Raw genomic sequence first — 24837 nt, 5'->3', positions numbered from 1 at the left:
TCCAGAACAAAACGCCGCAGACCAGTGTAGGCGTTGAATTGGACGCGTTTTCCCCACAGTCCACCCCTTTCCTCCCTAGCCCGACGCTAAGGGCAAAGCAAGGACCTTATAGGTATGTATTATGCCTTCGTGTCTTTCACACTATATAAGTTCCAAAATCACTCCGAGTCAGGGAGATATACCTCACCACCCATACGACGATCTTAGGCTGTTTTAATATTTTTCAGGAAAATGAAAAACCCAAAATGCAGATTGCTGTGTTTGAAATCATCTTATTTTACCCAATATAGCCTTGGACATAATCACATAGTTCAGAGAAGATCACTGCAGGGAAATGACTCCGTTGATGCTGCTGGTGATATTCGCTAGGCGAGAGAATAGATGACTATGGAAATATCTACACTGTGCAAACATGCGTATCTTAGTTGATATGACAACACCTCTGAAGTGCTAGGTACGATCCTTGGCCTCTGTTCAAGTATTTCCACCTGGGTAACGTAAGGAAATTTTAGGTGTGACCCTTCTAAAGAACGACGCCGTCGTATGAGTGAGATATTCTTCCGTAAACACCAATCAAAATCAAATCGAATCAATCTAAAGAATGAAGACGCCATCAAGAGGACATCATTTTAAAAAAATGAATATTTATGGCGTTCTTCCTTTGTGGAATACGGGAATATTTTTCCTGTTAGATGTTCTATGGAGTATTCTGAAGACACACCTGGAGGATCTGGAACAAATTGTACTTGTACATGTGTATTATAGTACATATTCTATGTCTAGTTGTTACAACTAGGATGACGTGTTGCAATGTATCTGCCGCTTTATTAATTAATTTATTTATTTGATTGGTTTTTTTTACGCCGTACTCAAGAATATTTCACTTATACAACTGCGACCAGCATTATGATGGGTGGAAACCGGGCAGAGAACATGACCATCCGCAGGTTGCTGTCAGACCTTCCCACTTGCGGCCGGAGAGGAAGCCAGTATGAGCTGGTCTTGAACTCACAGTGACCGCATTGCTGAGAGGCTTCTGGGGCCGTTTCATTAAAAAACGAGACTGACTGTCAGTTCTCAGTAATCATGGATAGAGTACTTGAACTTAGCTGAGCCATACAGCTCTCTTCAGGACGTTGTTGTTGTTATGGTTGTTGGAGGACAGTTTCCTTCTTGTTTCTGTTCACAGCGCATATGGCTGATTTTTTTCCTTTCCCTTACTTCATTTTTTTCTGTTGTCAAAATAACTGCGAAAATGTAGACGTGGAACAGATCGGCATCACGATGTGAATGTAATACTTGTAACAAAAATATATTAATAATACGCTTGATAATAAATAGACTGCTCACTGATGGAGCGATAGAGTATTTGTACACTGTATAGCACGTCATAGGACATTTGGTGGCATTCCAGACTTTCTTCTCGATTACGTTCTCAGACAAAGAAGGCGACAATGCCAATGCCAGGCTTTGGGAACACAAGAATATCAGAAAAATAACGATCCACAGCGGAATAAATTGATTCCATTGGTAGCAATGCACTAGAGAAGGCGACTTAACCAAATCAAATGGATTGGAATAAATAAAGTTGACAGAACGGCTAATATATATTTGTTACAGCCCACCTTAGACCTTTACCCGCGAAGCTGCTCCCACGCGTCTTCAAATCGCCTCCGCATTCATTTTAAATATCACATCAATGTTTTCCTCTTCCTTCTAATTATTTCCCCAGGAAGGTGTAGCTTTGTGTTTAAACTGGAATTTTACCCAAGTCGCCCACGACTTCCCGTAAGCGAACGATGTCATAGGAAGCTATAACAAACTTGTTTACAATTAGTGACAGCAATGTTTGATGACAAACCCTTTAATATAGACGCTTGTAAGAAAAACGGTTTAAAGAAAGCTGCGAGCAAACTACATTGATAATAAGTTTACTTGTTTACCTTGATCGTTCACAGGTAAGTTTTTTTTTTAAAAACAAAGATCAAATATCACAAGGCTTTGAGCAGCTCATAAAACAATGAACTTTTGAAATAAAATAAAAACAATGTTGAATGTCAAGCTTAATACACTAATCAAAACTTTAGGCAAATGATTTTGTTTACTTAATATGCATATACATATGCGCATGCGTGGTCTTTACTCTTATAAACCACCAATAAAAAAGAAACAGTAACAACAATATTTGTGCCCAAGAAATGTGTGCCCAAACAAATGGATGTCACAAGCATGTCACACGCATGTCACAAGCATGTCACACGCATACCATCCGCTAGTTATAGCCAATAAATGGGTTCGCGTGATTGGGAGTAGATATAATTCATTTCGGTCAGCATCTCGGTTTATACATGGATACACTATCGCTTCTTTGAAAACGCCTTGCCAAAGGTAATCTACACGATTCAACAGCTAGTAAGAAACAAGGGCGATATACTAACCAAACCACTCCCACGCTTGTTGTCAGCAACCCCCCACCCCCCACACACACACACACACCACCGCCACCATTGCTCGGTAAAGCTAAAGGATTTACCTATATCGCAACTTTCAGGCGTTCAGGCTAGTCTGAACTCGGTGTTGAACTCTTGCATTTCGCTTATAAGGATTTACCCATATCACAAATTTCAGGCCTTCAGGCGAGTCTGAACTCGGTCTTAACTCTTATATATCGCTTATAAGTTGCACGTTGCATAACCTTTCACTTTATTATCGCCATATTATAACAAATAAAGTTGTCTTGTGCTAATGTATAGATGACCCATCGCCCCCTTCCCCACCCTCTTTAAAGTACACCACAGTGGAAATTTTTTTTCTTGAGCACTTGCGCCTCGTCAGTCTAATTTAAAAATATCATAAGAGGAATATAGAACAATACGTTTCCTTTCGCCTAATTGCTTTCAGTTGAAATTGCGACACTCTGTAATCCGTGTTTTTTTTGTACAAAGCTTTCTGAACAAACTCCTACGTTTCTTCAACCCAGGTCTGTGTAGGCGAGTTTGCCTTTGAAGTAATGAAGTCCGGATTTTAGAAGAAATTACCAAGAAAACCACATTAGTCGGATCAATAATAAATCGACAAATTAAACATTATTATCATACCTTTACAGAACATATATCTCTTTATTCCCGCCCCACTGAGCAAAAAAAATACCGTATGGATTTAGCCGAATTCATTTATTTGATGATATTTCTTTTTCTTATCTGTTTGGTTTTGTACCAGCACACTTTCCCGCGCATTTTTAACAAGTCAGTTGTCCAAAGACATGGACGTGATACAGATATTGTATGATATTCGCAATGTTTTACATTGTTAAACATCAACAATTCGTAGAGGACTCGGACGATTCATGGAAGTCTTCAGACTGTTGTAGAATTCAATTTCGCACGTCAATCTATGCTTACCTTTCGGGTTTTTCTTTCGCAACATCGCAGTTCTCGATTGTTACTGGCTGGCATGCAAGATATTACACTTTGAGAACGGAATACACCTTTTATTGAATCGGAGGTGTCAGAAGGAATTAGATGCCTATTTTTGACGTGGTGCGCATGTAGATATAATAAGTGATATTCGTGCTTTTGAGGATTATTTAAAAATACACCAATTGCTGGCGGATGCGTATCGCACATATAACACGCTTTCTCCGAAGAATATCAAATAACGGATAATAATTGAAAGGTGTGCATGAGTAATATCTCAGGTAGTGTAAGGCAATACCTCTTTAGGAATTGATGATGGCCGCAGTGACTGAGCTCTAGGGCGTGGCGAAGGTTGACAGTTGTATCCATTACGTACGATGAGCACGTCACAGACGACTAATAGGATTGTCATTGCCATATCCAGCAATGAATGCGACTGGTACCTCTTAAAACTACGGATATTGACATACCCTTTGCTATGCATCGATCACAACAGTTCAACATTGTGCGCTTCTGTGAATTATTAACGTCGTGCTGGCGATTCCGTGGCGAGGACTGCAGACTAGCTAGCCAAGGACGTCTTCGTTGCCAGCCTCTCAATAGGGCAATGAAAAGGCTTAGACCAGTTCATGGCAAATATCCCACCACAGGAATCCTCCAGTGTGAAGTATACAAGCGATGAATACAGAATGATGTATCGGAGATTAAAATATAACTTGCGTGACACAGTCAGTAACTTATTTATCAGATCCATTGTTGCTCAGCGAGAGGTATCGACGGCTTGTTTAAAGAAAGCAAAAAGAGTGTTTGTTTGAATGACAAACAGCATTTCTACAAAACTCTAACTGATGACATAGTCCCCCTACAGACAAAGAGGATCAGCATTCGTCACCTGATTAGCCACAGGAAAAACTGAACAATTACCTGTTTTCTGTGAAGTCTTAGTTGGAGCAGCTGGCAAGAGTTTATTAATTTTTTCTCTGCTGGCTTTCACCCATTTATGATTTGCACTGTTATATTTGTGACTACTCAATATAACGTCGCGCTGTTTAGGCTGCCGTTGAACGTTCAACATAACCAAACTGACGAAATATGCCCCACTTTGCACTTCTGCGGGTATACTATTTCCCTCAGTTTAGACTAAAGAAAGTAGTTTGGTGATCCCTAAATGTTATTTGATAATATCCATTCCCAGGATTATTTTTTTATAAATTTCCAAATTTTAACAAAATTCTGAGTGCATGAAAGTGATACATTATATAGTTCGGTATAGCATATAAAAATAAAAGGACTAATATGAGGACATTTTAAATCTTCCTCAGACACAAAAGCACATCGGTGACCCCATTTGTTTTTCCACATTGTTTGTTCTCAAGGCAAATGCTATCAGCTATCACTTCATTTTTTTAAAGAAAACTCCGAGTCTTGCATGTTAGATGAGGCAAGCCAGCGTCATGTCTATTTTAATAATGTCAGTTCACGTATGCAGCAGGCTACACACCCCCAACACGTTCACTTCTCTTTCTTTCTTTCCAGGAGGAGGACGGGGATTGTTGCTTATAGAAATTTCATCAAACACAACCCCTTTTCATTTACCTTTTCGTAAACATCCTAGTTGTGATGTATCTATTCCTATCTAACAATTTCACGTAGACATCCTAGTTATACTGCATCCATTTCTCTCTAACAATTTCAGGTAAACATCAATATTAGAATGCATCCATTCATATCTAACAATTTCAGGTAAACACCCTAGTTAGAATGCATCCATTCCTATCTAAAAATTTCACGTAAACATCTTAGTTAGAATGCATCCATTCCTATCTAACACTTTTACGTAGACATCCTAGTTATAATGCATCCATTCCTATCTAACAATTTCACACAAACATCCTAATTGTGATGCATCCATTCCTATCTAACAATTTCACGTAAACATCCTAATTGTGATGCATCCATTCCTATCTAACAATTTCACACAAACATCTTAATTGTGATGCATCCATTCCTATCTAACAATTTCACGTAAACATCCTAATTGTGATGCATCCATTCCTATCTAACAATTTCACCTAAACATCAAAGTTAGAATGCATCCATTCCTATCTAACAACTTCACGTAAACATCCTAGTTAGAATGCATCCATTCCTATCTAAACATTTCAGGTAAACATTCTAGTTAGAATCCATCCATTCCTATCTAACAATTTCACGTAAACATCATATTTATGATGCATCCATTCCTATATAACAATTTCACGTAAACATCCTAGTTGTGATGCATCCATTCCTATCTAACAATTTCACGTAAACATCCTAGTTATGATGCATCCATTCCTATCTAACAATTTCAGGTAAACATCCTACTTATGATGCATCCATTCCTATCTAACAATTTCACGTAGACATCCTAGTTAGAATGCATCCATTCCTATCTAACAATTTCAGGTAAACATCCTACTTATGATGCATCCATTCCTATCTAACAATTTCACCTAAACATCGTAGTTATGATGCATCCATTCCTATCTAACAATTTCACGTAAACATCCTAGTTGTGATGCATCCATTCCTATCTAACAATTTCACGTAAACATCCTAGTTGTGATGCACCCATTCCTATTTAACAATTTCAAGCAAACTATATATATATATATATATATATATATATATATATATATATATATATATATATATATATATATATATATATATATATATATATATATATATATATATATATATATATATATATATATATATATATCTATTCTTAGCGCTAATGTCTAGACATATTTGAGACTCAATGCGACGAAGGAAAAGGGTCAAGCCTATACTGATAATGTTAGGTATTAATGCTCAGGGCGCAGATTTCAATCACGGTTTGATCTAAAATTATTTTCAGGTAAATTCTGTGAAAAAACGAAGATTCGGAGATATTTTTTAAAAATGGACTTACAGAAAACGTGGAATGAAAAACTAAAAGCCTAAGAGTGTGACACATCTTAAATTGTCTGTACATGAAAATGTCATGCCATTACCTGTAAAAAGGTCAGTTTTTTCTTTCATTGTCATGAAAATATCAGTTTTCTCCTGCATGAGTTCTTTTAAGTGTTTTGCGCAAAGAACAGGTTCTAATCGATAGCTAGAGTCATTTTCGTCTGTGTTTATGAGCGAACTATGTTTCATCAAGTGGAATCACTTCCCCCGAGGCGTGTACAGCGGTTGAAGTCAGGTAACTACGCCTCTGCAAAGCCTTTCAAAGGAAATCCAATTAGTAAAACCAACAGAGGCGATGGGTTGTCAACTTTCACGGAGAGCGATCAATACCGGCTTCTTCGTATTCAACTAGGCGCTGTAAAAAACGGAACGTGATTCTATTACCAGGTCACGTGAGGTTTTGTTTAGACCTGGCCTCATTGGTCAGTGACAAGAACTGAGGATAAGCTTGGGTGGCTGTTGATCGCTGATATATTTGTTTATATATGTAATACTTTACAACAGACTCTATCAACGATATTAAATTTTCCCAGTAAACAGCCATTCGTTTTCGTGATTGGAATGGGTGGATATCAAGACGTGGAAGACAAATTCATGTCATTTTGTCCTGCTGACGTTTTGCGAAGGCGCCAATCCGTCGCGAATTAGCATTATTTTCATTATTGTCTTTTACTGATACTTTATCCAGTTTTTAAAAATAGTTTCATAAATTGTGATTGATAGTAGATTGACAAACGTGATGGCCGCCGCCGTTTACCCTAAGTTTTCAGGTAAATGCATAAATAGTAGGAAATTACACGTTTATGCCGAACTAGGTCAAGAAAAACGCTGCGATGTTAATTGCAATACTTGAAACGTTACCGGTCTACATCTAAAGGGCTTATCAGAGGCCCTGTAAAATGACCCTTTTTGATGAGAAAAGGGATGTTTTCGTCAGGGGATATGAGTTAAGAAATATATTAAGAACATTCGCTACCAGTCTCTCACAGTCACGCCAGATGACATCGTTGAAGACATCGAGAGGTGAGAGTGGTATGTCAAGCTCAATCTATTCCGCAAAATATAGGAGTTTGAGCCAGGTCTAAATATGAACTGCTTCGTGTAGGCCTGCCTGAAGGGCTTAACAAAGCTTTTACTTGTACGAGTTTTTAGACTAGATCTACGATGGCTGTGGGAAATGCAAATTGTCAGCCAAGACAAGCGACGCCTGGACATAAAACCTGACGTAAAGTAGCATTAGGTGGCTCTGTCTCTGTGGCTCTTGCCTGAACCGAAGATAAAGTAACTCCAGAAGCATTATATTTCCCTTGTGCAAAGCTGAGTTGCACCAATACTGTGACAAAACGTGGGGTGTGTTTTGTTTAATATGTTTGGGTTAGACATCACTCTCCTTCTCCAGTTGCCCGTATATTTTTGTCAAGAAGTACACGCAAACCAACTCAAACCAACTTGGAGTGAGGTTGCTCCATGAATTAATGCTATGCTAACAGGACTATCTAACTTCACTCGTACATTTCCAGACGATGTAATGTCGCTATTATTACTCCTGGCCACGTGTAATGTCCCACTTATTTACATGCTGATAGCAATTGTGCTGAGCAGTGCCTCAACAAGCCTTAAACCTTATGCGGTTTTCCCGGACCTGAGAATGGTAAAAATAGTGAGAGACCATGTAGATGAAAACCTAGAGTGTGTCGTATACAAGTGGCATCGGAACGCCTCAGATTAACAACAACAAAACGAACGTTTTCGCCCGATTTTCAAAGTATGTGACGACGTTAAACCCCAAGCACTCACTCACTCACGCACTCACTCACTCACTCAAAGTATGTACATTTGACCACCAAAACTACATTGGCCAAACGGCAGAAAAATGAAAAAAGTGAACCCTGAAAAACAAACCGCAAAATTAATATATCAGAATCTACATTTGTTTGTCTCGAACCTGCAAATGCTAAAAGTGCACGCTATGCTAATACAGAAGTCACACTGCACATGCGTACAAGACGGAGCGCGTGGAAGGCTTCAAGTTCATAGCCGGTCATATCAGCCGAATACATTTTGCGAGAAGACACTGTACTTACTATAAAAAATTCAAAGTATCTTGACTCAAAAGAGGCCATCATTATCATAGCCTGGGGCGTTTCCTTGGCAACCCAGAGAGTAAAAAACAGATTACGATGTGTGGAATGACTTTTTGTCTCGGGAATATACTAAAGAAGAAGCTTGTTCCAGGAGAAATGCTTAAGTTAACTATATGTATATATTTGCCTAATCGCAGGTACAAGTTCCTGTATCACTCCTGAGTCAGCCATATGGTTTAAGACGCAAAAGTTATAAACGAGTCTCTCTTTAGCTCAACTGAGTATAGCAGAACTAAATACTAAGTAAGTTTTTCATTTATAAGGAGATTTCGGTTACACTTTATTAACTCGTCCTGGTGTTTCTTCATAAAGACTATGTTTAGCAATTAATGAGATATAAACATGTGGATTTTTTACAGTGAAATGCATTGGTTACTTAAAGTAAGCACAAGTAGCAAATTTTGTGTAAAACGCCTATAATCATGTCACAGTTTCCAACACTAACCATATTACATATTTAAATAGTAAATGTCACATGTTTACAATGTAAACGCCTCATAGATAACCCAATGTAACCCTAACACAAGGACGTTTTGATAAAGTGTAGTAGAATAAAGTGTAGTAGAATTGTGTTTATAAATGTACATATATTTTAGTGTCTACGTAGCACGCTAATTAGAGGGGCGAAACTTGGATATTCAAATTCTATGGCTCCAAACAAGGTTACTTTTTACATGGTCTCCCTGTAGAAGACTAAACCCAGTGACTACATAGTTTTAGTGCTGTCTCACTGGAAAGCTATGCCAAAGATATGGTTAACATGCCAGCTTGGCGCAATGACACAGACTCCTCTAACCAATGCGGTTGATGTGAGTTCAGGTCCAGCTCACGAGGGTTTCACTCTGGCTCTGTCCGGTTTCCTAACATTCCTCAATTCTGGCCGCCGTCGTAAAAGTGAAACATTTTTCATTACGGCGTAAAACACAAGTCAATTCAATATGTAGCTAAATCCAGGATCTACAGTTCACATTAAAGGCCAAAATGAACCTGTGACCATTTACAGAATAAAGCCAGAGTAGTGATGATAGTGTGATACCTGGCAAATGGTCATGCGTAACAGGTAAAACACAGCCTCTCATCACAGTTAAGTTTTTATTCAAATCCCTTACATAAGTGCTTAAATAGCAGTAAATTGCCACGTCTTCTGGCACGATATCTTAAGCCATAGTGCCGGGAGGGGGGGGGGGGAGGGTCTGTTAAGATGAAAATAGTATGATATTAATTACAATTAATTAGACGTCACTGGTCCCTATTTATTCCAAATACTGTGAGTCGGTAGTTGACCTATATTCCAGACGATCTACTGATAAAATGTTTTCAATACGGCGTTCATTATCTGACAAATTAATGATTTAACAAACATTAATTTAATATATATGAAGCAGAAAGGCGAGAGTACAAAAATTCTAATTCCTTGGACAGCAGAAACACGGACAGCTGACGCCGTACGATGAGACAGGATTTTGCCTTTATTCTCTTTTCTCATTCTTAAAATGTATTGCATTATTTATAAAACCAAGACTCTTTTGGCTTCGTAATGGGCCGCTATATCATAGAAGATCGTGTGTAGCCATGGATACAACATTGTTGTTACTTAAGGATTTTTGCATCCCTTGTGCTTTTTACCTTCTTAACATTTTCTTTCTGCAAACGTCTTGAATCACACTAAAATCAAGTTTTCTAGCTGAAAGCTATCAAGAGCCTGCAATGAACTGTGATCACACAATTTACTGTTAAAAAATCCATGTCAAAATACTTGTGATACAATTAGATCCCAACAACATCGACCTTCTTAGAGACCTTTTATTCCACATTTCTCCATAGCCCGAAATTCTCTGGAAGGTTTTGCTAAAAATGATCTCTCGTACTTGTTTTTCTGGTCATCCTAACATCCTGTGGTCACACTTTAAATTTTCCGTAAAACGATGGCCGTGCATACCAGGAGGAATAAAAAGACTTTTCCTCAATTAAAAAAACAAAAAACAAAAACTAAAAGTGCTAGATCAAGTAAACAGTTAAAAAAAAGTATGTTGTACTAATAATGCTAGAATGTATTCTGTAATTGCATCGCATTATTAAAAATATCACATGGTCTCTATTAATTCAACATAAAGATTCTCTTAGACTAACAGCATATTATGTTGACTATGACAAACTATTTTTCTATAATAACATAATACATTTTAGCATCTCTCAGACAACAGATTTTCTGTTGAAATCAACGGATTAATTTTTTATTCAGATCAACACATCAATTGCCAGGCTTGTGATATTGTGATGCGAATGCTTATTAAATGATTTAATCTGCAGATTCGGGAACACCTCTACTTTGACATAAAGAGCGTCTATTTCAGTGGATACGATCTCTTCACATCCAGGCTTGATCAGTCAGCTTTGAGATCGTAGGATTCGGATACGAAATTATGGCGCATGTAAATTTGCTCTTCACCGGAAGTTCTTGTTTAAGAGACAAGGTGAGTCTGTAGTAGGGTAGCCATTTTGACGAAGGCAGAATAGTCAACCCGTGTTTTAGGGATGTAGTGAATTCTTTGCTTTCTAGGCAGGGAATAAAAGTGGGGGGGAAAAAAAGAAATGGTCCACCTGGGTCACGTGAATTTCCGTTTTCCACCCAGCCAGGTTTCTGTCAGAGGCTGAAAGTACCCATCGATTAGGTTGTCTTATTAGGGAATTGATCCTCGCTATTCCATCCATGTAAATCCATATCCTGTTGTGTTTGAGAAGCCGACCGTTGTCCGACAAACGCCATCCGCGTCGCGGATTTCATGTCAGATGGCAGACGTGTTCTTCCCGAGGAGACGCCATCAATGACAAGTCTCGTACATGTAGGCGAGCGCTGAACGTCGCTATATCGTGGCACTGTTACCGTATTAGTGCAATACGCCATAAACTGGAGAGCGGGTCTATTCGAATTGACTTAAACATCTACACAAGTTCTTCCATATTCAAAATACTCTATCGGTCCAGAAAGACATCACTTATAGCGCTGGTCTGTACAAATTGATTGATTTATTTATTGATTTATCTGATTGGTATTTTGCGTTGTACTCACTTATACGAGGCGGCTAGCATTAAGATCGGAGGAAACTGAGCAGGGCTCAGGGAAAGCTCAAGGACATCTACTGGATTGCCTTCCTTCGACTAAACGCAGACTAAACTAGCATGAGCTGGACATGAACGCACATCGACTGCATTGGAGAGAGCCTCTTGAGTCCATATGCCATGCTGAGAAGACACGCACCCAGGCCCCACGAAGATAATCAAATGGTGTCCTTCGGAGTGTTTGACAACTTACATTGCCTCTACTCCAATTGTAAAACATTTTCAAACGGTAATGGGGCTTACCCGCCATAAAAAGTCAAGCAAATTTGGACGAAAGCAAAAATTAATTATTAGGCGATAGCAAGGGTGAAAATCTCAGCAGGGCGAGCAGTGAGAACTAGTGAGAAAAACGACACAGGGGTGCTTCATTCATTTACTTAAAATGATTACTGTTAAGTTGTTTGCCTTCCGGCGATCGTTCCATAGCAGGTTCCAATTACGGCAGCCGAAGATTACGTTGCACAAATACCAATCCATCTTGAGATAACTGCTGTCATTACAACGCGGTATTTCTGGGAAAACATCGTCGACGTTTTAATATCAAGGTTGTGGAATTACTGTTACAACTATGCGACTTTAAGTCAAGAGGCGTGTCAAGCCCATGTACTACGCAAGTGACGGTGGTTTCAATACAATTTTTTGCACCCATCAGCCTAACCAATTTAGTATCAGTGAAAAATCAATGAGAACACGTCAATCAAAAACATAATATTTAAATCGCATGGAGAAATTCAGCGCCGTTATTTCTGTTCTTCCTGAAAACGTCTAAGGAAACCAAAAGAAAATGAGTGTTTTCTTAAGCATGTGTATAAAATGTGCCAGCAGGTTGAGGGTTCAGTCCATGACGACTAGAGAATCTTTTAATGCTATCCACAATGCATTAAAACAAGTGGAAAAACGCTGTGTAGATGCGACTTACCGCCAAAAGTTGACGACGACATGCACTTAGGCAACATGGTTGATAAAAACGTGAATGACCAATGTTAAAGAAGGAAATGTCATAAAGTTGCCCGACTACTGGACTGACGTACAGACAGAGCGACTGGTAGGGCTACTTATGATAGCTGGTGACCTTCTGTAGCGGGCCAGTAGCAAGGCCTTACTGGGCCGTCATTTTGATAACTACACAGTGACCAAAGCACAGGACACTAACTAGTATTTGGCCTCCTGTATTCTGAATGAACGTTAAACGCTAAATCATAAAGATGGAAAATTTAAAAGTTTGGACGTGGAGAGGTTTGACATAACAACTTTGAATTCTTCACAACATTGCCTTGTACATCCCATCAACAATTAAATCCAGCAAATGTGATATACGTATACTAGTGCCATGATCAAAACCATAGTTGATTCGTGTCTTCAAGTGAGAGATCTTGATACTTGACATGCCGCTTTTTTCCACGATCCGTGCAGCACATTTCGACTGATCAGGTGTTATAAGTGAATAGCGAAAAAGGTTTACACTGTACATCTGGTAATAACATCTCAAGGGTCTGGTAATAGCGCTTACTGGTACCAAAATAATTGCCTATACACGTACAATGATTTCTGCCATAAAGTTAAAGTGAAATCTAAATAAAAGAACTCGCCATAAGTCCAGAGCTATAAAATGCATAGTGTACAGAAAAAGTAGGATTTTTGAAGCCTGCTTCTCTTAGCGCTTAGCTCTTTGAATCTTTTTTTTTGGTGGGCTTTCAATGTTCCGTAATAGAATAATTCCAGTTGTCTAAAATGGGGATTTTATATGTTTGATGTTTGCAATCTTCCATTTTCAAACAGCGTAGTTACTTCCAAATGTAGAAGGCGATAATCTTGAAAATATGAAATTCAGCAAGAGATCCATAAAACAAATGTTGCTTAATCTTCATTTTCTTACTCAAAATACGTATGAAATAAGTTTGATGAGGAATTTAGGATACGTTCCCAACCCAACCATATTCACACAATTCAAGGCAACGGTCACGTCCTCAGACAAATCCGGCGTTTTGTAGACACGTTTCAAATCCTTGGCGTCCAACAACGTTTTGATCATTATTTGGACATTGATGTTTCGATCGTTATTTTGGATACCTGATGTTTTAACCATTATTTTGGACACATGGTGTTTTGGTCATTTTGTTGGACGTGTAAGGAAAATGTCTCCTTATACTCGCAACAAGTTTGCTATAGTGGCGGCATTTTTATGCCCTGCCTCACTGGAACGCCCATCTGGATAAATCACGTAACAGGCAGTGTACTGGGACATATTATTTCACATTCTCTAACAACGCCACCCCGAAGTGCTGGTTCAGTAGCGGTATCAGCGTTGCCCGGTTACTAACATCGAGCACAGACTGTGCAGCAGTGCCGCTGCCCAGTGACAACATTCTTCGTACACATTAAAGCACAGCGAATTCTTTTGCTCGTCATATTTTCCTTTCATCGCATTAGATTTTTCTTTCTACCGGGAAGTTCTATGATCAAAATGGAGTTAGCAAAAACATAAATCGCCTTGACGTAAATTATGCAAAGACGAAATAATGCTTTATTTTTCATGAACCAGGACAAAACATAATTTTTTGCGCTCGTTCGATCACCATGGTAACAATAGAAATAAAGGCGCTATTTCATATACGGATGAATTTATTCCGCAAGGATGGCAAAGCAGCTTAATGTGCATAACTAGCCAGCTCTGTGTGCTAATGGTGGTAGGATTTCCTCCGTCCCATCTAAATGAAAATTAGTGAGTAAGATATACAGCTAAACGACGTGCAGGTTCAATTCTGTCCTTCTCCAGCAAAATCGAAAGTTCCCTGCTCTCACTGTTGAAAGGACGCTTGGTGACAGTAAACTGTCAACATAGTTTGTTGGACCTTTTCTACAGTTCCGCGTTCATTCAAGACAATTTATATTCTAGGAAAATGGCCAGCGAATCTGTAAGTCACACGTGGGGAGTTTTTTCTCGTCATGTCAAATGTCGATGGTTTAACTCGTAACCGCCTTCTTCTTCCTCCCATAACGATGATACCCATCGTATAAGTAAAGACTTCATGAATAGGATATTTCACAATCAGGCCACAATCAACTAATCAGACCATGGCAAACTTGTCTATACATATTTATGCAAAAGATTCTAAATAATAAAACAGCTTTTTGCCCTTAACAACTATCGCTTGTAGGAAAAGACCCTCCATTCGTAGTATTGTAAGGTCTAGGGGAGCATGTACATGATAAAAGGCCACACCACACACAGTTTTACAGTAAAATTAATTCGTCAACAGAGTAACGTCCTAGTCATTAATGACGTCCATGATTTATGGCAAGGTAGGCTACTTTTATATCTTTTAACCTGATAGCTGCGGTGTTAAGATGAAACCATAAAGAGAATGTCTCTGTTTATGTAGTATTGGGACTGAAAACCCAGCAAGAACATACTGTGGAACTGTGGCGTTATTTCTTGATGCATTATGGGTAGTTTTGCACTTCCAAAATCGTAACGGACATCTATGAGCCCCGTGGTAATTGCTACTGAGAAAGCTCAATGCTTTCCTGAAAACCCTTACGTTGGCAGATTTATCGCGCAAAAATCCTTTGTTACAGGATATATAACACTGATTTAGATGTTATCGACATCTTCCTAGAAAGCCGTGCTAATGCGGTTTTGTTCGTTTGTTACGCACACAGACCGTAAATGTTTCAAAGGATGGGTTGATTTGAAATGTTGTAGCAATGTTTGACCAGGGACTATGGTGACAAGGGGTCTTTTATCTTTTTGCTAATTGCACACATTTCCTCCTTCACAGACATGTAACCAATTGCCGACTAAACCCACGGAAGTCCTATGGATGTTGGATATTAAGCTGATAAAGTTTTGAAACATCCTTCCGATTTCTGGAACCATTCGATACATTCATTATTGAAAACTGCTTTTTAATAAATCAACTGATTGATTGATTGATAGATTGTAGGATAAGGCCATCCTTATGGCGGTCAGTCTTACGGGAGGAAGATGCAGGATTGCCTCAGCATGTCACCATGCCCCTGCCATTTAGAAGGCCTAATGACGCAATGAAATGTATCCACTGCAACATGACCGAAAACCTCAAGTCAATGTTCTTTCAATCAACAAACTCGTCTTTGTTTGCGACCCTCTTGATCGTAGCATAAGTCGTAACATATCCGAGGCGAATGATCTGCGATCAAAGCAAAATTCTCCGACGATGATATTATTGTTTCCCTGTATATAACAACGGCTTGAGTTCAAAGCAGTGTAACAAAGGTGAAAGGAAGCCTTTGATGTGGCATCGTTGAACCTCTATCTTGCACATCCAGGTACAGTCGTCATGAATTTGTCGTAAAATTTAGAATTAACTTCGTTAAGACTCCGCAAAGGGCAGTCATGAACTGGATTTTAATTTCGTCAACGTGCAGTTATACAGATACGCCGTCTTATACAGTACCCAAATCATGTGGAGACTTTTGACAGATGATCAACCGACGTCAATGTCGGAAATCTTCAACACTATGTAGGACCACGTGTACTCTAAAGTGACGCATTTCTTGTAGTCCAAACGTGTGCTATTTATTTGTTGGCTGGCTTGGTTCGCATCACTGAGAGGATAGAGGAAGGAAACACACACGGCTGATCCGGGGTCTGTATAATGTGACTGGGTAGGATGTTAATTCTGGTATCTTTGGCATGCCAATTCAATGACGGCAATATCACTTTGGCCGCCCTCCCACGAGAAAATGCGTTGGAGCAGATATTCTTATGTCAGCCGTTAACCAAGCTGGATGTTGCAAGTGAAAAATCGCTAGGTCAATTCCCAAAACGAAGCTTTGCATAAACCACCTAGAAACTAAGAAAGTGTATAAAGTACGAAATTAGTTAGAAATCATGCAAAGAGAAGCAGTCGACAGTTTTAAATGATCTTTGAAATATTTAAAACGTGTACTATGCCAGTGTATAAGTAAATAATAGAATATGTATCTCAGCTGCCCTTTGTTTTTAACTGTTCATATATCCAAGGTGGCGATGTAATTCAGCGCGATAAATATACAGTCCCTAGCCCTGGGCTAAGTGATGAAGTACAGCACCAGGGATTCTTGACGCCCAGTGCACATTTACTTGCAAGAGAATTATACTCACTGTAAAATTTAAGAAACTTTTAGCGAAGGCGTTTGATGGAATAACCTTGAGACACTTGTCTTCACAGTAATGATTTGTGACGTTAATTGAGATCGTTACATACATGTAACACACTGGAACTAACAAATGCTTCATCGCGAGATATGTATATGCCATACGTAGTACTCTTCGGTACCTTGCTGTCCAAGTAAGGGTAACTTACAATGTCAAAATAGAAACTATCCCCTTTGTTGTAAAGTCTGCGAGAGGAATCCGGTTTGTCTTTGTACAAATATAGATCCAGAATAAGATATACCATATGGAAAGTCTGTGGATTTCCATAAATCAAGCGAAGGTTGGTGCATATCTCTCACAGCCTTTGTTATACATGGATTGTTTAAAGCCAGCAGATCACCAATGTACCGTTTAGTGAATGATAAATATCGGGGCTGGTGAGAATTACCATAGTTTCTGCATATAGTCGTATTGATAGGAGAACAGGTATAAACGTGGGTCGATCAGAAGAGTGCCACCATTTTTACCCATTGGAATACCTGTACACTGTTAATATATATGGTTAATCACTTCTTCTGGACCGCTTGTAACACGACATTGAATTTTTCGGGTATGTCGAGGCTATTGCGCATTTCCGCTTGTTTCTTGACACATCTCTATTTCTCAAATTTTTCATAAACTCGGTTTTCTTTCCATTTTGCTATCAAAAAGCTGTTAAAGTTTGTTAATAAATTCGCTGTGGCATCGGTAACCTAGCACGATCCACAGTCTAATCACTTCATATATTTTTATTATTCACAATTGTGTATAAAACACATAAAACCAGTTAATATGCGCATTATTCGTTGCCAGGATAAACGAAGCTATGTGCAGTATAATCAACAAAAGCTTTTCATGTATGGCAGGTATGCTTTTTTGCACAGTGTATCATGTAATGACCTTGTTAACTATACAATGTCCTTCGTGCTACCATGACAACCAGTCTGTGATTATTGTAAACAACAACCATTGTAACTGCACAACAATACGTTAATGCTGAACTGCACGAACATTGTTTTCTGAGCCACCAAATTAAAAATAAACGATATCGGCAGGTTATAGGCCATTTTTCATTAACATTCACATATTTGCATTGTGGCGCATATACACGTCTATATATCTGAAGAAATATCTACTATCAACCTGTTCACTCTTGGTCTGATTGATTTTTGGTCCGTATTTTGGGAGCTCAAATTGGTGCTCGCTGTTGTCTGTGTATTTATACGGCGAATTGTTGACGTTTGAAACCAAAGATGTTTGGATCGACTGGACGTAGCTCAGCATGCATAGAGAGCAGCTATTGGATCTGACTTCAGACAATGCAATGTATTAAGGATCACATATACACATATAGGCTGTTTTGCATACATGCATCGGCAGTTCATGCTTAGAACTGCTAAATACACCATGTGTTGGAATTGGTTACTTTGGAGCTATGCTGTCATTGGATTTAATATACTCTCGCATTAAAAATACCAGGATGCTTAGTCCACCAGTAGAATCTTGGCGGAGATAAGACATAAAAGACTACAGTGAAGAGGGAATAGCAAGAGCATTGACGACCGTCTGATCGTTTGCAAACAGTCGGGATGATCGGGTATTCTATTTTCCGATCTCGGAATGAGATTGGATATTTCCTTTTTCCCAGAACTAAAAACCTTTCAGCCATTTTCCTGTACTGCCTACGGAAAACTCATCCATGTCGGCTAAATGTTTGTAAATGACAACCTACGAGTCACCAGGGACGTGACAGGTTTGGTCGGCATCCGATTGGTCATAATGGCATTTCAAGCTCAGCACCATCGCATAAATATTTTAGTATTATCAGCGATTCGTCTCATTTCTGTAATTTGACCAAATGGCCGGCTTAGTTTATCTGCCCGTCTTCAGGGAGCATCTTCTTCAAAGTGGACCTCCAATCATTACGACTAGCAAAACGGGGATCTTTTATCACGATATCCCAAGCGACGGTGCTTCCATAGTTAGAATAATCTCACGGGAAAGGATGTAACAGCAGACCACCCCCAGCAACTGATGCTATTTTCCGAGTATAAGCAGGTCAAGCCACTGAGTATTGGACATATATTCCGCCCATGTTAATCAAATATCAGCTATGGTTGTTAGGTCTGTGGGGAAAGTCTCAGGTGGCGTCTTTCCGTTGATTACCTCCCCTGCCGATAGGCGTCCACCTATGAGGTCATAGTGATACATTATACAGCAAAAAGTAGACACATTTAATACCATTTAATATTTAAGTTATATGGACATCCAGATGGATATACGCTACAGAATATGTAGAATGGACACTTTCACAGTGTGAAAGACTTCAAAGGTTTTGAAAACTGCATGTCGACTGCAACAAATCACATATGACACCACATTTAACTATGTGTAGGGAATATATTTTTTAATATTTGACAAACTTACTATCATGCTGCGATGTCAGAATTTTGACGCCATGAGAACACGGCGACGTCCCTTTCAACATGTTGGTGAAACTACCTACATACACCTTATACCATGATTGATAATGTATATATGAGATATATGTCACAATTTCGTAATTATATTGTCAGCTTAAAACATTTCGGACGTCTAGATACCGGGAAAGATATATTAACGTTTCTTTACGTAATTCGGAAAAAAACATGTTTACATCAAATCTGATTTACGGATGCTCACCCAAGAAATATGCTGACCACATAAAAACTGTAGAGAAAACAAAAATGATATCAATCATATATGTTTTAACGGAGATCACAACATGGATCCGACACAGCATTTCGCGGCATATTTTTTTTAGCTCAAGCACTTCTTAAACGGTCCATGCTCTTTGGGAGTTCAAAAATCTTAAGCTAGCATCTCGGAACTGAAGTAGCCATTGAAAATGCTCTACCCTTTGGCAGTTCTAAATACCTAATTGTACCATATGGAGGGGCATTCTCAACTAATCGGCAAATAGCTTTCCCAGACCAGTAAGCTGCGTTTGTTCCTGATGTACCCGAGAGTGAATACACAGCTTAGGCGACTAGCGGGAGTTAGTCTCGCCCAGATATGCACAAATTATTGATGCCGTTGTAAGACTTTGTGTGTACCGTGTAGCTATTCAAGGATGTGGGTTATAGTCTATTGAGAGAGACACCTGTTGAGAACTGGAAATGTTAACAAATGACACAAGCTGGCCAATACAATAGCTTGGTGAGTTATTGATGGCTTAGACAGATCCGTATACTTTTGCTGATATAGTGTATAAAAAATCTCCAGGTGACTTTGTGCATATTGTCTTCACAATATTCCAGTTGGCATATTCTTTTTTCTCCGTCACGTTTGAGTGAGTGAGTGAGTACAATCGTGTAATCATATGACGACGAAGGAATCCTTAACGTGCATGTAATCTGCTTCTGTGTTGCAGGACGGATTTCTATCGGTCTTTCATCTAGTGCTGCTTTTCTGAGACGCCTTACCACAGGCAAGTAAGCCACACCGCCCGAGCCATTATACTGATACGGGTCAACCACTCGTTGCAATATTCCCTTCATGCTGAACGCCTTGCGAGGACGTTATAGATCCCTCTTTAAGGTCTTAGATTTGTCTCGATCCAGGATCACCGTTTTTTTTTCTACAACATTATTTAGAGACCAATGCCCGTGCATCGTGTAAGATTGTTATATAAAATAGAAAATATCATATTTTTTGGCAGCTGTTCCCCTTTGCTCAGGGAGCACCATTTCCTAAAATCAAAATACAGCAAAGTAAGAATGTATCTCCGCCTTTTGAACCCTATAATCCTTTATTTTGGTTGTCCATGACCGGGTGTAAAGACATAGATTTCCATATAAATGGCGAAATGGCCCAAATAAAGTAAAAAAAATGTTTCAAACGTAAGAATGAAATGCCCGTTCGTTGCACGCTACAAACATTTACTTTCACCGCCGACAAAGTTAGCACAATTTGACAATACAACACGATAATTTACGAATCCATCTCGCAAAACACATCTTTAAGTGTCTCAACGATGTAAACAATATCTTCCTTAACAAGGGACTTTCAATAATTTCTTGTTATTATTATTTCCGTTGCCTCTGTGGCTTTACGCAATCGACGGCGCTCCAATGTTGGCCTTACAGCAGGTTGATTGGGTACTGTTTGCCTTCCACCAATACGATATAAATCATGGTCTTCGGTGACATGCCGAAGTTGTGTGGTTTATTCCAACCATAAAATTGCCTCCCATTATATAAGTGGCAAATTGTTAAATATAGTGCTTGCAACGATCAAGGGAATCTATGAAATATACAACTGTTATATCTCTGCTCAGAACGCTGTGACGGATAAGCTGTCATTATCAATCCTTTTGTTGTTTACTATGGAGTAAGTAGGTCATTCAATCTTTGCCTTCCGGGTAAAGATCAATTCATCGATCGGCTTAGTTGGTTTCTCCCTGCAGCGATAGGCAAATAGCTCTACACATGCAACGTCAGATTTCAGAAGGGTTTTTTTCCTGCATGTTCTGTACGCTTAAACGATTATACATAAATGACTTGAAAATTCCGAAGGCAATAAGTCTTGCCTAATCGAAATAGTCAACTGCTACTTCAAATCAAATGCCGTTCAAAACAGAGTGGACACCCTGTCATGGGAGTTGTCACCGATACTGCGTGCCACGCCCTATAGTTTATTTTCTGCCGTGTTCTGGTGTAACAGTTGATCGAGGACTTGTTGAACTGCTATGTATCTGACTTGTAATTAGTGCACAGGGATTGCGCAGGCAGATGCTGTTGCTAAAAAAAAACAAAAACAATCTAAAACAGTTCCCTACTGCAAAACATTTGGGGCGACTGGTATATTTTCAGGGCCATTGAGAAAGCTTGGCCAGTGCTATACACTATCTATATTTTCAGGGCCATTGAGAAAGCTTGACCAGTGGTATACACTATCTGTATTTTCATGGCCATTGAGAAAGCTTGGCCAGTGGTATACACTATCTGTATTTTCAGGGCCATTGAGAAAGCTTGGCCAGTGGTATACACTATCTGTATTTTCAGGGCCATTGAGAAAGCTTGGCCAGTGGTATACACTATCTGTATTTTCAGTTTTCATGGATTGTTCTAGCTCAAACAAAGTTTTTATTTTTTCTCAGAAGAAATCTATCAGTATAGGTGATTACAGTTCTTACTACCGAAACCCGTGGAAAACACAATCAGATAGACGGCCATCAATACTGCGCAAGCGTAACGATGCCTCCATCTAACGCGGAAGTTAAACACACGGCGGTTACAAGTGCTAGAAGCGTTTAGACTTGCTGGTGTCAGACCACGGACGATTAGACACGCCCCGCATACATGTACGAGGGATTTCTATCGGCCATTGGTTGCTAGTGTAAAACTAGCCTCCAATCCGTCAGTCCCCACAACAGTTACATCTAAATCTGATTGACAGCATCCATCAAAGACTTCAATCAATGTCTACAATAGGACACATGCGTGTATCGATTACACAACATTTTCGGAACCGAAGACATTTATATTCACCGGGGAAATGAGAAACTAAAACGAAAACATAAAACAAAAAACACAAGACTGTAGACTAATGATTGCCATTAGACTGGAAGTAATTAATTACCTGCCATATTCTTCATTATAACAACGCTCATGTCATAATTCCGGGTACGGACAAACCGGCTTTATTGGCTCCTTGGGTTCTGTGTAAACAACGACGCCTCCATTACTGATCGATAGTCCCCCTACACTGTTAAAAATGGAGGTGTAATACTTCACCGTGAAAAATACAGGACTGAGCAGAAGCGCTCTGGTGTCACACAGTCTTTATTTGTACAACCAGAAACATTGAGAACGAGGTCAAACGGTATTGATCAATTTGTAACTTTATCGCATGAGTATAGGGGGAACGCGAGAGACCGAAAGGCAGCTAATGAACAGAGGACGCATCGCTTGTAGGTTCATGACAGACGTAAATTCGAGTCTAATCATGATATAGGTAAATAAATGTTGTGTCCCAATATTTGAGGTGCGGTGTGATTTTACATCACATTGTAAAAAAAAAAAAAACATGCATCCATGTAGAGTCCAACAATTGTTATCTTAAATACATTATACTATGCATTATCGTGACTTCTGCCAATGGCATTTAGAAGTTGAGCTGGATAACATAGCACATGTATGGATCACAACTTTATTTTGTTCAGTGTGCGACGTTTCGGTATGGGTGCTATCACCGTTATCAAGCATAAGCGTAGTTTCAAACCTTTATGTTTCCAGTATAATTTCCATATCATTATGTACCTATAATAATATGTCCCTCAGGGAATAACAAGAAGTTGTGATCTATATTTTTGCTATGCTTTGAATAAACGTCTGTCCAACAAGATGATAACTGTCTGCTATACACTTTTAACATTTGTGGATTTCCTACGACACATTTATTTGAAGTAACCGTATGGTTTTAAACTCCATCATGTACAACTTAACAGACGAGGGCTGAGAGTTAAAATCACATTTGCAGTACTTCAACCAGATCGTAAAAGAAAATATTATCTTTAAAACGTGGCAAAAGAATTTACACCTTCACAATAAAACAACCAAAATCTGACCTAAAACCACATTTGAGTCAGCGGGAACTGGATTTGAGTCTGCGACTCCATTTCCATAAGTTGCTACAAGAACTACGCCCTGACCTTCCATAAGCAAGCAAGAACTGAGACCTCCACACAGAATGCAAGAAGGCTGGATAGAGTAGCAAAGCTTCTAAAAAGTCTGTCTCTCATATTTAGCTTCGACGTTTTAAAACATTATTTACAGTAAATTTATTCACACGTTTGACAACTTGACGCAAGCTTGACTTAAAACATTATTTCTTAGTTTTGCATTCAGGTTTTCAGGTACATCAAGACTATGTGGGTTTTGTGACTCCTATTATATTATAAAGTTATTAAAGTTGAGTATTACTGTGAGCTTTACGGTAATTCCAATGTAACACAGTGGGGACTGGGCGACCTTTAGCAACAACGTTAGTGTTCCCCTAAAGAACAGCACCGGCAATCGTTGGCAGCATTTTTGCGAGTGTACTAGCTACACATAACAGGTGTGCCAGAACAAGGGAAAATGTCGATAACCACGATGAAAATGAATACCGCTGAGAGAAAAACAGGCAATCCAGGCTAAATGACTGGCTTTCGAAGAATTTGGCGGGACCCTCGGACGTCGAGGTAAGAAATGGTTTCACTTGGAACAAATATTTTCACCACTTCTAAAATATGCATGAAGTGACAACTGTCAATAGGGTAAAAAAAAACATCTGGACTCGAATGACAAGTGTCCTTTGTGAGCCAAGCGATACGGTGAATAAAAAAATGATCAGCGATTAGAAGTGATTTCTATCTTTTTCATCTTAAAATAATTCATAGGAACGATTGGAAATGGTGAGGCTTACCTTTGAATCCGTGTCTCCACCTTAGTCTGTCAAGCGTTCCAGTGAGTTTCCGACTGGACCGTTATGCTGTTGACAGCGGTGAACATCCGACGAGGCCCGGGAACATGCGTATGAATAATTAACGACCCTGGGGAGATCACAATGGTAAAGATTTGTCACATTTATTCATGTTCTGTGCACAAAGAGTAATAAATATGATAATCGATCCGATGCACAGCGCCAGTGGGTATGATTTATCGAAACTGATGCCAAGGGAGCTCGGTTGATAGACAGGTCATTCAGAATACTGTCCATGTCCTCGTCCAGATTTTATTGCGCTGCGCTGTGTGTTTTGTCACTCATTCCTTGGGAAGACTGCTCGAGTATAAATTCGCCTGCAACTAAAGGAAGTGACGGCATGGTCAAGAAAGCCTGGTTCTATTTAAATTTCGAATATTGTGAAGTCAATTACACCCTGTTTATAATTACTTAAAAACAGACAAAAATATCATCAGGAACAATGTTAAGCAATTTGATACCCGAGTTTGAACGAAAAAGCAGACTTCCA

General features: G+C 39.1%; 1 protein-coding gene across 1 annotated transcript in view; it reads right to left on the bottom strand.

Moving 5' to 3' along the window:
• LOC135462863 (sarcoplasmic calcium-binding proteins I, III, and IV-like) overlaps positions 1 to 24336 on the bottom strand; it is a 54828-nt gene extending 30492 nt beyond the window's left edge. Inside the window, exon 1 of the mRNA XM_064740152.1 lies at positions 24291 to 24336. The gene's annotated coding sequence lies outside the window, so the exon portion shown is untranslated. The remainder of the gene's footprint in view (positions 1 to 24290) is intronic.
• Between the last annotated feature and the right edge of the window lie 501 nt (positions 24337 to 24837).

The sequence above is a fragment of the Liolophura sinensis genome, chromosome 2 (genome assembly GCF_032854445.1).
Source record: "Liolophura sinensis isolate JHLJ2023 chromosome 2, CUHK_Ljap_v2, whole genome shotgun sequence".
Classification (NCBI taxonomy): Eukaryota; Metazoa; Mollusca; class Polyplacophora; order Chitonida; family Chitonidae; genus Liolophura; species Liolophura sinensis.
The sequence above is the reverse complement of the archived record's forward strand: the minus strand, read 5'-3'. Positions and strand labels throughout refer to the sequence as shown.